We start from the raw sequence: 14997 nt of genomic DNA, 5'->3' as shown, positions 1-14997 counted from the left end.
GCACAAAAACCACGGGTTCCATTACGTCGTCCGTCGGAGCAATGCCCGTAAAATGGTGAGAACGCGGTGTCAGGTACCATTGTTTCTGCCACGTTTCCTCGAGAATGTCATTCCCGGAGTGCCAAGTTTTCTGCTTGTTTTATACGGATCCGGGGCGAACGGACCTGCATGTGAAGGAAGCGCGGGCGCAGCGCAAACGGCTCGTTTCTTCCCTCTCGCGTACTAGTTCCGGAGTTGGGACTTCGGCGTTGATTTTTAGAAGCTTATCTCTGATAACTGTCCTTGTGTGACAGCACAGATGCGAGGACCAACGGCACTGAACTTGTCGAACTGCCTTGATTCGAAATTTAAATATGGGAATCTCGTGACGACGTCAGGCATGGAAAATTACGCATAGCTCTCTCTATCCTCGTAAATTCTAGCGTGTATATTGTTTTAGTTGTTTCGGGTGTTGCCTGCAATGGTACAAGCAAAATAAAAAAGATGGAGGAACTGACGTAAGCTTAGGGAACAATGAGGCAAAATAAGCAATCAAGCTATACTAAGTTTGCATGTTTATATATTATAAAAATTGGTCATTCTTCCATGACCAGATTTTGGTGCGGCATATAAGGACTCAAAATTGAAACACGGGAAGCCACGGCAGCTTCGAATTTAGGCCTCAAGTATGCTCAACGGTAGAGCGGTGTGAATAAGGGAGCAAATGGGGATAGCCAATCTTCTAGTTGACATTAAGGGAAAAAAATAGCTGGGCAGCCCATGTAATGCGTAGGGCCGATAAACTAATGCACCATCAGAGTTACAGAATAGGTGCAGACTGCGCTTCCCTGAAAGGGAAGCGCAGTCGAGTTCAGCTGAAAACTAGGTGGGGCGATGAAATTAGGAAATTTGCAAGCGCAAGTTGGAATCAGCTAGCGCAAGACAATATTGATTGGAGATAGCTGGAGGGACCTTCGCCCTGCAATGGACATAAATATACACTGATGATGATGATGATGATGCCGATTATTATTATTATTATTATTATTATTATTATTATTATTATTATTATTATTATTATTATTATTATTATTATTATTATTATTATTATTATTATTATTATTATTAAAGCAGATACACTGACACCAAAATATAAAGGCTATCTCCTTCGCATTCACTAGGCGTGTGCAAGTAAACCATTTTGTTCCCGCGCATCTGCGCTCCATCTCCCATAGATCAAGGAAACCATTGTTTACTTGACTGTAAATGTCGCGATTTACATTACCTCAGCGCAATAGGCATTTGGGTGCCGCGCGTCTACGTTTATGTACAGTAGCACATCAAGCGAAAACGGTGGTGCCTCACGTCATGTGTCGCAAACACTGTCCCACGTTGCTTGCTTTGCTTGCTTCCAATCGTCCCGGAAGCAGCTGTCAGCGTAGAACGCCTGATGGTTCACAAAATCCTTCGTTCCCGTTCGATATACGATGCGCTAATCATTTTCCTAAATTCACCGACGAATACTTTTACTCCCTCTCAAGCATCCGTATATGGCGTTCACACAAACTTCAATTTTTTCATTTGCACCCCCCTCCATCCCCTGCCCCCTCTCTCTCCCTCCCCCTCTCTCCCCCTCCCTCCTTTCTCTCTCTTTCTCTCTCTCTCTCTCTCTCTAAATTTTACCACCTTCAAATGGCGAACAGCAAATGTGCGTTATTCTGTATTTGGTGCACTAAATATGTTTATTTGTAGTTTGCGCAAGAGCTTTAATCCCCTATTGAGCAGTTACTATAGAAGCATTCTAATTTCAGCGCACGACGCTTGGTATTACTGACAATCTTCAGCGAAGGAAATACTAGTGCCTGCGTGCGCGTCAGAGTTCATTGAAGTTAAAGACAAAGTTTATTTCTGGTTGCAATAATGTGCTGAGATAACAAACGGGGATTTTATAGCGAATATTGCTATGGTGATGATTCATAGGATTCAACATGTCTAAAGAGAAAGAGAGAAAGAGCGAGAGAGAGGGAACCCTTTAATGAAAGGCAGAGATTTCAGCCGGCGTACAGACATCGCCGACATGCCACTCTGCGTGGGGAAGGGAATGGGAGAGAGCAAGACAGAAGGAGAGTGGCGCAAAAAAAAGGAAAAGGTTAAAAAAAATGGCCACTGAGTTTCTAATATGTCTCATAGTATGACACGGGTTGTAAAGGAAGCCTTAATGGAAAGCTCCGGATTATTATTTTTTTTTTGCCATCTGCGGTCCTAAGCACTGATCGAAATCTCGGCTCGTGTCTTTGTCCACTCTGTTCCATCGGTCCATCGGTTAGGACGATAATGTAAAGCCACGACCTAATGCTAAGCAGTTGAACTCCGTGGCCCATGTGCAGTCACGGCGGTTGGGCAGGCCAAGAAATAGTGTTAATGTGATACACTAGCATGAACGTCGAACTAGAAATACTTGTTTAGTTCCTCCAGAAGTACAAACACCAATAGAAGCTATTGCCCTGAGTGTATTCGTAAAGCCGTTAAAGATTTACTTGCAAGTTCGTCGCTTTCATCATATTGGATTTCCTGCAGCCTTCTCCTCTCTGAGCCCAGTTTCCTAATTAGCAGGAGCCCCGGAATAAGATGCAGCATGGAACTGATGTCACGATTACGGCGCCTGTTGGCGAGTGAGAAAGACAAACTGGAGTGCAACCATCGCATTATGTTTTCTCCGTGAGGAAATCGTTTCATCAAGCAGAAAAGAGAAATGTAAGGGCACTGCCAGCGGGTACCCTTTTGATTAGCCTATATATTGCAATCTGTTTTTAGTGTCCATCAAACGCAATGGAGCTAAATATCACCAACGTGTTTGTACTGAGAACTCGCTGTTTTTAATGCAGACTTGCGCATCACCAAAAAAATTGAACGTGCACGCACAATTGGTGGCATCAACTGGAGCAAACAAATTTGTTGCGCGCCTCCCGTATCATGCGCTCAGCAGTGTTTTACTGTTTTCTTTTTTTTTTACAAACGTGTAAGAATATCCCCGACACAAATCGTAATAGCCGCCTCATATGTATTCTGAATGGTATTTGTACTGATTGCGCGCTGTCGCCGTTTGCAAGCGCTGAGCGCCCTTTTTGACTGGAAGCGCTGTCGTAGCCGTATCAAGACACCAAATAACTGTCACTAAGCGGCTTCTAAGGCAAACGGCCATCCACTCATCTGTGGCAGCTTTCTATTGTCACAAATGAGCTGAGCAAGCTCAATAAGGAGAATTTTCAATCACCTGCCGTGGTGACTCCACAGCGGCTGTAGCGGTCTGCTGCTTGGCAAGAGGTTGGGGTTTCGATTCCCAACAACGGTGTCGGCATCGCTATTGAAGAGGAATTCAAAAATGCCTGTGTATATTGCTTTGAGTTCACTTTATCTAACCCCAATTAGTCAAGATTAATGACGGAACCCAACCACCACCACTACGAAATTACCGTTTTAGCACCGACTGTGTTAGATTTTATTTCTTTCCACTCGCGACCAGAGAATGGAACAACTTAGACTCACATATTATCCTCAGTGCATCGCTAGAAGCCTTTTTATAATCTTATGAGATTCACCTACATGCTTCGCAGACGTGACTTGCCCATTATGTTGCAAATACCATTAAAAAACGTGTTGATTGTTGTTTATGGTTTCGTCAAATCATTCTCTTCTCCGTGAAAAATTGTATGATGCACAAAATATAGGTAACCTAATGTAATTTGTGCTACCACTTGTGTTTGTGCATATTGATGACGTACTCTTGCCGACTGATATTGCATGCTTTCCGTGAACAACAACATTGTAATACTTTCACTGCTCCAAAAGAAATTAGTCCACGTGTATACTCACTCTTCGATTTATATTTTTTGTATTGTACGTTTCTTGCCCTCCCTGCAGTAATCCCTTCTTGGGATTGGCAGTATGTTTATATAGATAAATAAATAAATAAATAAATAAATAAATAAATAAATACTGCGTCTCCCATTGCCCAGAGTTTGTTTGGCCCCCTTGAACGGAAAATTTAGGATTTCACTAACCATGGAGAATGCGCGTGCGGCTAGAATTTCATACGTACTCTGCAACATAACCATGCTCACTGCATTGTCAAGCTTGCAACACGAGCATGAAGTTTAAATCGTACATTTTTGTGTTTTCAAACCAGTTTCGGGTGGGCACATCTCCATTTTCCAGTTATTACCTTGCTGCCATTGTGGCCTAGCCGTATTTACCAGGGGCGCCGGAGGGGGGAGTGGGGACAGCGGGGACTTTCACCCCCGCTGTTAGAAGTGGGGGGGGGCAAAGTATGCCATTCCCCCACTCTCCCCTCTCCACCAAACACTTCTGAAAGCGGGCGCGTTCGTCTGCACGCTGGAAAATCCAACAAAACAGCAGCTCAGGCCCAATTTTATTTCGGAATACATTAGCCATGTAAGCAATAGCTATCTTTATTACGTACCTTGTTTAGGTAGCGAGGATTTTCTGGCGTGCCTCGCTGCGAAGAGCTGTAGCAGAAGACGAACAGGGTGCGCCATACACGCTGGCATTGCGGAGATGGCTGGCTCTGGGCAGCTCCCGTTTCACGTCCTGCATTTTGGGACCGCTTAATCTTACTTGAAAACACAAAATTTGCTTCTTATATTTAACCTAAGACCGAGGTAAGGGGTCCGAATCAAGTATTTGAATTAGCCTCGCTCAACGATGGCGTGCATTATGGCATGAAATTGTTAGTTTATCGAACACCGGCACTATTGAACCTATATAATGCCCAGAGGCTGTAGAAATTAATCTTGTAATCACAATTTATTTATTTATTTATTTATTTAAAATACCTTACAGGCGCTATGGGGACATTTTGTAAGGGGGATTACAAAATCAAGGCAAAAAAAAAAAAGGTAAGCAGCCTTCTGATTACTCTATATATTACTGATTACTCTATATATGTTGGTGAAAATGACCTTTAGTAATGTCGATAGACCCGTGTGGTCTTTCTTCTTTTTTTTCTGTGGTATTTTTGTTGTTGCTCCATACGTCAAGCCAAAAAAAAACAAATCACTTCCTCGAATGGGCACAGCCATTAAAATACCATTGCAACACTGCCTTAAATTTTTGTATCGACATGTGTGAATCCTGACATCGGTCGGTTTCATATCTATACTTTTTTCAACATAAGATTAATTAATTAATTTAATTATGGGGTTTTACGTGCCAAAACCACTTTCTGATTATGAGGCACGCCGTAGTGGAGGACTCCGGAAATTTCGACCACCTGGGGTTCTTTAATGTGCACCTAAATCCAAGCACACAGGTGTTTTCGCATTTCGCCCCCATCGAAATGCAGCCGCCGTGGCCGGGATTCGATCCCGCGACCTCGGGCTCAACAGCCCAACACCATAGCCACTGAGCAACCACGGCGGGTAACATAAGATTAGCACTAGCTCATTTTCCCTGGCAGAAGCATTAAAAGTCGAGATTTCATATCTTTAGGAAATGGGGACCACTTTTTGGTTTATATATACCGAAAGTAAGAACTGCGTAGGTTACTTATGTGCTTTGAAAATATTTAATTCCTGCTTTTTCCAAACTTCTTTAGGTTAACAAGGCACTTAGTTGCTTTTACCGGTTTCCCTGGTAAACTATGTTAGGCACGGTGTTTATATTTTGTTCAAGCAGGAATCGTGTCTTGAGTGACAAGCGATAAATATTTAATCTGTGTGGGCTCCTTACAGTCTTTCTAGAAAGTTACTTATTCAAGTATTCCAGGGTGTCATACCGCCATTTTCCAAAATGTTTCTCCAAACTCCTAAAACAATTGCCCGAGGCAGAAGTTTCATGTTCCGTGAAAAAAGCAATAACTTTTAGTGTAATGCGTTGAGAAATTTTGAGGTCCTTGTTTTACATGTAACGTTGTAAATAATTACTGATCCTTCGTTCTTTGTTTACTATTTCGTTAAAATGAAGGGCGCGTCGTAGGTAAAATGTGGGCTAAATTCAAGGTAAGGGGATAAATTACGACATATCCAGTAAATTACGCATGCCAGTGATCCGGAGCTTGATCAATGTATGTCGCGAACAGATCAGAATTTATCTCCCTCCTTTGGGAGAACTGGGAAAGAAGCCACAATCAAATCTAACTGCAGGGGGGGGGGGGGGGGTTGTAGGCTATGGATCATGTTCTGTCGAAGTGAAATGAGTGTTGACGAATTACTGGCTCCTAAATTCCTAACAATAAGCACTCGGAAGCGTTACATGTGTGCAAGGTTTCAGGCGGAACCAGTATATGCGGGCACCATATTAAACCCGAAATGCAGGACACTGAAACTCTTGCTTCAACTGCTCCAAAAAAGCAGCTTCGCTGGAAATTGGTTTGTTATTCTGCAAAGTTGCAAAGATCTGCTGGCATTTTTGTTCGTTTTTTTCTTGTGAATATTGTAAGCCTTTAAGTTAAGTGCACTTTAAAACCTATAACCTCAACAATACTATTGCCTTAACTATAGCGATAAATTTGTGCTGCGGTATTATAGAAGGAAAACGCAGTCGAGGATGGCAGAAGGCTAGGTGGAGCGATGAAATTAGGAAATTTTCGGGCGCTATATTTAGAATCGGCTGGCGCAGGACAGGGGTGATTGGAAATCGCAGGGAGAGGCCTTCGTCCTGCAGTGGACATAAAACAGGCTGATTATTAATAATAATAATAATAATAATAATAATAATAATAATAATAATAATAATAATCAACTTTCTTGTCAAAGCAGTACGAGACTACACGTGAACAGCTCAAGTTGTCTGAAGAAGCAGCCAGGACCAGAGACAGAGAAATTCAGAAGTTAAATGAGACTGTCCGTGTTCAGGCTGAGATTTTGCAACGATTGCAGCACGATCAAAATGAATCTGAACAGCACAGCAGAAAGGCAAATTTGGAAATTCGTGGCATGCCAGTTGCTGATAAGGAAGACTTGAAAAAAATACTGCATGATCTGGCTGATAAAATTGATTTACCCGAATTTTCTGTTGATACTGACGTCGTTGCTGTCCACCGACTTTCTGGCAAAACAGACACTGTCCCTACAGTCTTGGTTCGTTTCTCAACGGTAAACATGAAAGAAAACTGGATGAGGGCTCGTGGAAAGCTTCGACAGCTCTGTGAATCCAAAGTACTTCCGAAGCTCTACTTTAATGACAATCTAACCAAGGCAAATCGGCATCTGTTCTGGCTTGCCCGGGCCGCAGGCAAGCTACACAAGTACAAGTTCGTATGGGTGAGAGCAGGCAAAATCTTCGCTAAGAAGGACGAAGTCTCTCCACTCATTCGCATTACCAATGAAATGGATGTTGAAAAAATCCAATGAATATGTATCCGTCTGTTTTGCTTGATTTTCCGAGCTTTCGAGCTTTTAAGGACAGCTTCGGTCCGAATTCCGAATCAGACTTTACTTTGGTCAATATAAATATTCGCAGTCTACGTAAATACTGGGATGAGTTTAAACGTATTGCAGAAGATGCCAGAAATTTTGTAGATGTATTTGTGCTAACCGAAATAAATATTCCCGAATCAAGCACACAATTTTTTGCCATAAAAGGTTATAGTGAAAAATTTATCACTCGTTTACACCGTCGAGGGGGTGGAATTGCAGTTTTTGTGAATGAAAAGTACACAGTATCATGCATTGATGTAGATCTGGCTCATGCTGAATGCCTGTGTTTAAATGTAAGCTTTCTTCAGACCACTCTTACTTTGTTAGCGATCTATCGGCCTCCTGCAAACAGCGTTAGTAGCTTTATAATAGAATTAGAGACTGTTTTGAAGCGTTTCAGTTATGAGGAGGTGTTTTGCCTCACCGGTGATTTAAATATTGACGTATTATGCCCAGGTAAAGCTCAAGTGTCAGACTATTTATCTGCCCTTTCTGCTTTTGGCCTCGAAAGCATGGTCACCACCTTCACACGTGAAGAAATTGTGAATGGCCGAATAACGCATTCTTGTTTAGACCACATCGCCGCACGGGCGCCTAATCATGATCTGCATTCATGCGTGATTACGCAACGCTTAGCAGACCACTATTTCACTGTCTGTCGTTTCAACTTGAGGCGTCTTTTTAACACACCTCAACGTTGGAAAGTAAATAGCTCAGATAGGCGGACGCGCGTTATCGTTGTTGATCAACGCAAATTGGATGAAATGATTGGCAGGTTCGACTGGTCTTCACTGATTGTTTCCGGAGTGCCAGTGTTTATTTATGAACAATTCAGTTCGAAAATACGCAGCTTTCAAGAAGCCTGCACTCGAATTGTTCTAACTAAACAGAGAAGAAATCATAACTGGCTTACCGTGGATATAATGAATGCAATCGCCTACCGAGACTTGCTGTGGAAACACCTTAAACGAACTCCTAACAATGCTGAGCTTCGCGCTAGCTACAGAAGCGCAAGGAATAAAGTCGTCGCCCTTATACGATGCGCAAAACGCCGCTACTTTCAACGTCAGTTTCAATTATCCGTTCGAAATCCGGCAAAGACGTGGTCACTGATAAACCACCTACGCGGGAAAGACACTAATAATTCAAAGCTAGATGACACTTTCCCATGTGATCTTGCACAGACAGCCGCAATCTTTAATCAACATTTCGCGCGCGCTTCGGGAGCAACTTCAATGGTGCCAGCTGGCCGCTCTGGAAAACAAAAAATCTTATCGGCTTCCGCGTTCTTACCAACGATAACATTCGACACACTCGCAAGAATAGTTGCTGGGTTTAGGCGACATAAGCCAGCTGGTATAGACGGTATATCGGCATCTTTGCTCCAACGAAACTTCAACGCACTATCGCGTATTCTTCTTGTCATACTTAATGGATTCCTAGAGACGGCTACAATGCCGGCGGAATTAAAAACGGCTATTGTATCTCCATTATTTAAAGGAGGAAAGAAAGGTATTGTGGACAGTTACCGACCTATTTCAATCTTGCCTATCATGTCACAAATAATAGAAAAATTTCTCTTAGAAACTATGACGTCATTTCTAGATAAGTTTTCAGTTATATCGAGTCGTCAGTTCGGCTTTGTCGCGGGACGGGGCACCATTGCTCTGCTCGAGGAATTTTCCGATGAATTGAACACAGCTTTAGAACAAAACATGTTTGCATGCGCGTTGTTTCTCGATACTTCTAAAGCCTTTGATACTGTGAACCACGAACTCCTGCTTGAAAAACTATACCTGCTCGGCTTCAGGGGTCCATTTTACCAGTTCCTAAAAAACTATTTGTCCGGCCGCTCGCAGGTGATATCTTTAGACAACGAGTTATTCATAAATAACAAACTACCCTTGAAAGCTGGAGTGCCTCAGGGCTCTATATTGTCTCCTCTTCTCTTTAACATATTTATAAATGACTTTTCTTCAGCTGTTTCGAAGTGTATGATATTTCAGTACGCAGATGACACTGTCCTTTTAACTAAACATATCTGTTACTCAAAAGCAATTGCATTACTTCAAGAGAGTGTGTACGACGCAATGACCTGGTTTGCTAACAACTGTTTGTCAATAAACAAAGAAAAAACAAAACTGTTATGTTTTAGAAATCCACTTAAAGCAACGGTTACAAATTTACCCTTGTTTCTACACTGTCGTACTTGCCAATCGTGTCAGTGTGCCCCTGTAGAATATGTTAACTCCATTAAATACCTTGGTGTTTTCTTTGACAGTGACCTCTCATGGAATGATCACATGACGTATCTTTGCGGCAGGCTCAGAAGTGTTTCCTCGCTGCTTTTTAATATTAAATCCATTGTTCCGATGCCTGTAAAAATCACTATCATGCACGCCTTAGCATACAGTGTGTTACGTTATGGCATTACATTGTTCGGGTTTTGCTCATCTCGATGGCTTTGTCGAATTGACAGTATTCTAAAAAATATGTTGAAGTCCATTGTTTATAACTCTTCCTCGGCCGACAATGTGAACTTATTTATACATCTGGGTCTTCCGTCATTTCAAACTTTGTTCACTCAAACGGTTGTGGTGAGACATTTTTGGAACCCTGATTTCAAACAAGAATATGTTGCTCCCCGTGCACTGCGGAAAACATTGCGTTTTGTAGTACCGCACTGCAACACAAGATTTGGTAAGGCTAGTAGGTATGCTTATGTCCCAAGAATATTCAATGATCTTCCTGATCATATATTTACTGCAACTTCGAAACGAAACTTGAAAAAAATGTTGAAGGCACTGTAAGATATGTATAATACTGCATTTCTCTTTTCTTGTTTCTTGTATTTCTTTTGTCACTGATTTCAGCTGATTTTCTGTTTCATTTTGTGTGATGAACTTCACGAGCTTGTCATTTCTGTACATGTTGCCATTTTGACTTTGTTTGCCGACATGCCGGGCCAAGTCACGCAAGCCACTTCGTTGGCTTTGACGGGCCTGCCTTCTGATGTACGATTATTGTAAGATGGCAACAATTATTATTATTATTATTATTATTATTATTATTATTATTATTATTATTATTATATAGCAAGTAGCATTATTTGTGGAAATAGAACTGTAACAAATGCATATTTTATATGCGCCGTACTACTGCAACAGTGCGGGCTAAGGGACTTCTGTCAAGGACTCATTGCCTTTTGTCACTGCATCAGCTTGATTTTGTATAAATGTCGCGCATATATTCAAATAATTTTCTGCCCCAGCATGGTACGCCATATGCTTTTCCATGACAAACAATCGGACTCTCTCTCTCTCTCTCTCTCTCTCTCTCTCTCTATATATATATATATATATATATATATATATATATATCACAACAATCAAACCCCGGCCCTCAGTCCCCAGCAGCTGCAAAGCAACTGACCACGGCGGCGGTCAGACCTGCGACGCAGCAGAGGGTGCTAAGAATCACTGGCTCCGGACAGGCCGCCATTGGAATATGAACCTGGCAACGTTTAACGCTAGAACGCTATCTAGTGAGGCGAGTCTAGCAGTGCTATTGGAGGAATTAGAGGGCAGTAAATGGGATATAATAGGGCTCGGTGAAGTTAGGAGGCCAAAAGAAGCATATACAGTGCTAAATAGCGGGCACGTCCTGTGCTACCGGGGCTTAGCGGAGAGAAGAGAACTGGGAGTCGGATTCCTGGTTAATAAGAATATAGCAGGTAACATACAGGAATTCTATAGCATTAACGAGAGGGTGGCAGGTCTTGTTGTGAAACTTAATAAGAGGTACAAAATGAAGATTGTACAGGTCTACGCCCCTACATCCAATCATGATGACCAGGAAGTCGAAAGCTTCTATGAAGACGTGGAATCGGCGATGGGTAGAGTGAAAACTAAATACACTATACTAATGGGCGACTTTAATGCCAAGGTAGGCAAGAAGCAGGCTGGAGACAAGGCAGTGGGCAAATATGGCATAGGCACTATGAATAGCAGGGGAGAGTTATTAGTAGAGTTTGCGGAACAGAATAATATGAGGATAATGAATACCTTCTTCCGCAAGCGGGATAGCCGAAAGTGGACGTGGAGGAGCCCGAACGGCGAGACTAGAAATGAAATAGACTTCATACTCTGCGCTACCCTGGTATCATACAAGATGTGGACGTGCTCGGCAAGGTGCGCTCCAGTGACCACAGGATGGTAAGAACTCGAATTAGCCTAGACCTGAGGAGGGAACGGAAGAAAATGGTACATAAGAAGCCGATTAATGAGTTAGCGGTAAGAGGGAAAATAGAGGAATTTCAGATCAAGCTACAGAACAGGTATTCAGCCTTAACTCAGAAAGAGGACCTTAGTGTTGAAGCAATGAACGACAATCTTGTGGGCATCATTAAGGAGTGTGCAATAGAAGTCGGTGGTAACTCCGTTAGGCAAGGTACCAGCAAACTATCGCAGGAGACGAAAGATCTGATCAAGAAACGCCAATGTATGAAAGCATCTAACCCTACAGCTAGAATAGAACTGGCAGAACTTTCGAAGTTAATCAACAAGCGTAAGACAGCTGACATAAGGAAGTATAATATGGATAGAATTGAACATGCTCTCAGGAACGGAGGAAGCCTAAAAAGAGTGAAGAAGAAACTAGGAATTGGCAAGAATCAGATGTATGCGTTAAGAGACAAAGCCGGCAATATCATTACTAATATGGATGAGATAGTTCAAGTGGCTGAGGAGTTCTATAGAGATTTATACAGTACCAGTGGCACCCATGACGATAATGGAAGAGAAAATAGTCTAGAGGAATTCGAAATCCCGAAGGTAACGCTGGAAGAAGTAAAGAAAGCCTTAGGAGATATGCAAAGGGGGAAGGCAGCTGGGGAGGATCAGGTAACAGCAGATTTGTTGAAGGATGGTGGACAGATTGTTCTAGAGAAACTGGCCACCCTGTATACGCAATGCCTCATGACCCCAAGCGTACCGGAATCTTGGAAGAGCGCTAGCATAATCCTAATCCATAAGAAAGGGGACGCCAAAGAGTTGAAAAATTATAGACCGATCAGCTTACTGTCCGTTGCCTACAAAGTATTTACTAAGGTAATTGCAAATAGAATCAGGAACACCTTAGACTTCTGTCAACCAAAGGACCAGGCAGGATTCCGTAAAGGCTACTCAACAATAGACCATATTCACACTATCAATCAAGTGATAGAGAAATGTGCAGAATATAACCAACCCTTATATATAGCTTTCATTGATTACGAGAAAGCGTTTGATTCAGTCGAAACCTCAGCAGTCATGGAGGCATTACGGAATCAGGGTGTAGATGAGCCATATGTAAAAATACTGGAAGATATCTATAGCGGCTCCACAGCCACCGTAGTCCTCCATAAAGCAAGCAACAAAATCCCAATAAAGAAAGGCGTCAGGCAGGGAGATACGATATCTCCAATGCTATTCACAGCGTGTTTACAGGAGGTATTCAGAGACCTGGATTGGGAAGAATTGGGGATAAAAGTTAATGGAGAATACCTTAGTAACTTGCGATTCGCTGATGATATTGCCTTGCTTAGTAACTCAGGGGACCAACTGCAATGCATGCTCACTGACCTCGAGAGGCAAAGCAGAAGAGTGGGTCTAAAAATTAATCTGCAGAAAACTAAAGTAATGCTTAACAGTCTCGGGAGAGCACAGCAATTTACAATAGGCAGCGAGGCACTGGAAGTCGTAAGGGAATACATCTACTTAGGGCAGGTAGTGACGGCGGATCCGGATCATGAGACGGAAATAATCAGAAGAATAAGAATGGGCTGGGGTGCGTTTGGCAGGCATTCCCAAATCATGAATAGCAGGTTGCCATTATCCCTCAAGAGAAAAGTATATAATAGCTGTGTCTTACCAGTACTCACCTACGGGGCAGAAACCTGGAGGCTTACGAAAAGGGTTCTACTCAAATTGAGGACGACACAACGAGCTATGGAAAGAAGAATGATAGGTGTAACGTTAAGGGATAAGAAAAGAGTAGATTGGGTGAGGGAACAAACGCGATTTAATGACATCTTAGTTGAAATCAAGAAAAAGAAATGGGCATGGGCAGGACATGTAATGAGGAGGGAAGATAACCGATGGTCATTAAGGGTTACGGACTGGATTCCAAGGGAAGGGAAGCGTAGCAGGGGGCGGCAGAAAATTAGGTGGGCGGATGAGATTAAGAAGTCTGCAGGCACGGCATGGCCACAATTAGTACATGACCGGGGTTGTTGGAGAAGCATGGGAGAGGCCTTTGCCCTGCAGTGGGCGCAACCAGGCTGATGATGATGATGATGATGATGATGATGATATATATGTATATATATATATATATATATATATATATATATATATATATATATATATATATATATATATATATATATATATATATATATATATCAGCAGCCAAGAAACAAATACACCAAGGACACGACAGGCGAAATTACTTGTACTTACTAATTAAAATAAAGAAATTATAAATTATTGGAGGTGAAAATGGTTAAAGAAACAACTTGCCGCAGGCGGGGAACGATCCCACGTCTTCGCATTAGGCGTGCGATGCTCTACCAATTGAGCGACCATGGCGCCGTCTTCCTATCCACTTTCTGGGGTATTTATGTGTTACTTCTAGAACTAAACCTGGGAATGTTGGCCAATGCCACCCCTCACAAAGCTTGGCGGCGGATGTGGAACATCCTGGGACTCTAGACTACAACATAGTATTAGGCTTTGCTTACTTTTACCCAGGCGGATACGCCGCTATCGTTTGAGGGTAGTAACAGTTCATGGTTTGGATGCGACACATGCCACGTACTACAGGCTCAGTTTCACTTATGCTCTGTTCTATACATAGCGGTCAACGCTGTGGAAGCTGCGCAAGAAGTTAAGTCGAGAAAGGTTATCACTCCATGCATTCCGTTTATGCTTCGCTGGGCGTTCTTTCCTTGCTTCGCTGCGCGCCTACAGCGTTTGCTCAGCGAGCATGTACGTGAGGCTCCTCGCGACGGGTTGCAAATAAAAGACACGAAAAGAGCAACAAAAGAATTATCTAATACAACGTATTAGCAGCCGTAAACCACAGTGTGTTTCTAAGGATTAAAACTTGTTTCATTCAATACCGAGCCTATATAAAGAAAAGTTGCGCACAGTTACGGTCAGCAAACATCGAACTATATCCAAGTGCAAACGAAACCACTTCGAAAAGTACCTGTAGCCTCCACAGCGTTGACTGCAATGTATGGAACAGACTACACTCGCGCAGCGTCCCCGCTCTTCTTCCGTTCAAGTGGCTATGCTTTCGGGCCTTTTGGTTCTGCATGCATAATAGCGACCGAGCTCTTCGGTGATATCAACGTTGGGGTCTTTGCGAGGGGTTTCTATATAAAAAAATTCAGTGCCCTTAAACTCTGCGAAGAAGGATGACCAGTGAAGCTGAGTATGTGGGCCCCTTTAATGGCGAACTGTACCATTGCCGCAGGTCGGCCCGGCATTGAACAACCTTCGCTATCGGCCCACATATGGGGAGACCCTAAAGCTTG

At 42.6% G+C, this 14997-nt stretch overlaps 1 protein-coding gene and 1 long non-coding RNA gene across 8 annotated transcripts in view; one reads left to right on the top strand and one right to left on the bottom strand.

The window, feature by feature from the left end:
- LOC135917103 (RYamide receptor-like) overlaps window positions 1-14997 on the top strand; it is a 399699-nt gene that overhangs the window by 111259 nt on the left and 273443 nt on the right. The gene's annotated exons all lie outside the window — the stretch shown is intronic.
- The window catches only part of LOC135917121 (uncharacterized), a 90514-nt gene that overhangs the window by 42921 nt on the left and 32596 nt on the right, over window positions 1-14997 (bottom strand). For all 7 annotated transcript variants that reach the window (XR_010569192.1, XR_011514726.1, XR_010569190.1 and 4 more), the window contains exon 3: window positions 4460-4587. This is a non-coding gene — a long non-coding RNA (uncharacterized lncRNA). The remainder of the gene's footprint in view (window positions 1-4459; window positions 4588-14997) is intronic.

The sequence above is a fragment of the Dermacentor albipictus genome, chromosome 1, assembly GCF_038994185.2.
Source record: "Dermacentor albipictus isolate Rhodes 1998 colony chromosome 1, USDA_Dalb.pri_finalv2, whole genome shotgun sequence".
Lineage (NCBI taxonomy): Eukaryota > Metazoa > Arthropoda > Arachnida > Ixodida > Ixodidae > Dermacentor > Dermacentor albipictus.
Note: the sequence above shows the minus strand (reverse complement) of the source record. Positions and strands in the feature narration are given on the sequence as shown.